The sequence below is a fragment of the Lactuca serriola genome, chromosome 8 (assembly GCF_051521515.1).
Source record: "Lactuca serriola cultivar US96UC23 chromosome 8, Lser_US96UC23_V15, whole genome shotgun sequence".
NCBI classification, from domain to species: Eukaryota; Viridiplantae; Streptophyta; class Magnoliopsida; order Asterales; family Asteraceae; genus Lactuca; species Lactuca serriola.
The window spans coordinates 93,042,643-93,045,435 of NC_136415.1; positions in this window are offsets into that span (position 1 = coordinate 93,042,643).

Sequence of the window (2,793 nt, forward strand, 5' to 3'; positions counted from 1 at the left end):
TGAAACAACCAAACCTCTCATTAAATGGGTTTCTAAAAATGTAATGTGTTTGCGGATTTGCTTTGTGTGTATGTGTGTTCATCTGATTTCGTGTGTTTGTATATGTTCATCAGATTTCATGTGTGTATTCATATGATTTCATGTGTGTATGTGTGTTTGTTCATCTGGTTTTGTGTGTGTGTGTGTGTGTGTGTTCATCAGATATAATTTAGGTGGAGATGGAGGTGGCAGACAGTGGTCGAACGATGGTAGTGGCGGAAGATGTTCTTGAGCTCATGAAGATATTTTTGAGTTTATGAAGATGTTCTTGGATAGATAAACCCAAATGGAGAGAGAGAGAGAGAGAGAGAGAGAGAGAAAGAGAGAGAGAGAGAGAGAAAGAGAGAAAGAGAGCTGGAGAAAGAGAGAGAGTGAGAGAGTGAGAGAGAGAGAGAAGTATTTTCTTTTTCTTTTTTTATTTTAATTATAAAAATATTTAAATAAATAAAAAAATTGAAAAAAAACAAGGCCAAAATCGTCATTACAAAAAAGTTTAAAGTATGGACCAAAGTGATAACAAAATGAAAACATTTGGACCATAAGTGGTTGTCCAAACCTTTTTGACCCAAAGATGCAATTTCCACCTAACCACAAACAGTAGAACCTCTATAATTTAATACTCAGATTAATTAATAACCTCAAGAAAATTAATAATTTGTTCGGTTCCAACTTGGGACCAGTACAAAATTGGACACCAATTGATAAAATAACAACATAATATATTTTTTTGAAATTCCAATTTAAATATATTGGTCCTAGTGAAACTATAAATTAATAAGAGTAAATTACTGAAATCGTCCCTGTGGTTTGGTCAAAATTGCACGTTTTGTCCCTAACTTTTTTTTTGCACTTGGATCGTCCTTGTGGCTTGATTTTGTTGCGTTTTTCGTCCCTGTGATTTGGTAAAAGTTGCATGTTTGGTCCCTAACTTTATGTATGTAAGGGACGAAAAATGCAACAAAATCAAACCACAGGGACGACAAACGCAACAAAATCAAACCACAAGGACGATCCGAATGCAAAAAAAAAAAAGTTAGGGACCAAACGTGCAATTTTGACCAAACCACAGGGACGATTTCAGTAATTTACTCAATTAATAATTACTAAAATATTCCAAAATTCTAGAATTATCTAGTAAAAAATAATCTATAGTCACTTGTTTTTTTATGAACTTCAAATCTATATTGAGTTCATCTTTAAATCTCTCAATCGCGCTTAAGAGTTTAGGCGTTGTATTCTCGTATTGTAACAAAGAGTTGTGAATAGTTGTTGTCGCTTGCAATGCTTCTTTCCAAGTAACCGGTTCCAAAGGTACTGCATCATCATCAACCAAATTTTGAACGGTATCCACGATAATTTCTTCAATGCTTTGAGCATCGTAACATTCAATACTTTCACCTGGATAATCCAACAACTAATTCATATCCATTTTGTGCCGATAATGCATTCCCGTAATCAAGTTTTCAAGCTCATGAATGTCTTCTCCATAATTTAATCGTTTAAATCATTTGAGCCGGTTGGATTAGCAGAACAAATTTTACAGTGTCAAAAGCAACTCTTTAAAGTGAACGGACATGAAAATTTTGAAGTTCGATGCATTAATTTGAGAGTTGCTCACGAATATTAGCCAACTCATTAAATTAATAATTTATTAATTTATCGATATAATAATATCTTGTTAAATTAATAAAATATCTCAGTCCCAACATTATTAATTTATAAAGGTTTTACTGTATACCATTCTTGCAATTTTGTCTTCTATAAATCGAACAATTTTTGTAATTTTGTGACCAAATCATGGTCAGTCCAAACGATGGGCAACCCGGGCGATCGTGTGGGGCCCACTTCTCTAGGGGCCCCAAAATTTATGGGCTATTAAGTATGTATGTATATATATATATATATATATATATATATATATATATATATATATATATATATATATATATATTACCTAAATGATTTTTAGGGCCTAAAGTTTGTTAAAACTCAAATTAGTCCGAAAGATAAACAATTTGGTTTACTTGTTATTGCTAATTGAACTTCTATAACGAAGAGTAAACAATATTTTTTTGAATTTTTATTATATTTGTCTTTGAGAAGCTCTTTTTTTTTCTTTTAGCCTCGGACCCATAATATAAATAATTTTATAGTTTTTTTAAATAAAAAGCGACTTTTTTCTGATAATTAAAAAGGATAGCAGTAATATACCTTATCATACCAACTAACAAGTATGAAATAAGTATGTACACTTTAAGTATGAAATGAGTATGTACACTTTTTTTTTTTTGTAGTCGTGCATATCTAGTATCTAGTATGCTCAATAAATGCCCCCATGAAAATGATACCAATAATTTGTTCAACTTTAAAAATAGCCCAACTCTTCACGGTTTCACCTACATTTTGATATCTTTTGAGTTATTGACATTTGACCCATACGATGATATCAAAAGTCGGTATTTTTTTTTCTTGTTTGCTACGAAATCAATTCAATATAATAATATACACTTGCTAATACTTATGATACAATGTTTTATAATATAAGATTGTTTGCCGAAAAAAATTAGGTCAACTTCCTAGAGCAGATCATGGTCAACCAACCATTTAGGCACACAAGTAACCTTAAACCTTGTATAAAAAAACAGAAGGAAATAATATATTTGTATGTAACGTACGTATACATATATAACAGTTATGTCACTTTATTTCATAATTAACACTTCCCTAACAATTTATTTAAATTCTAATTTATTA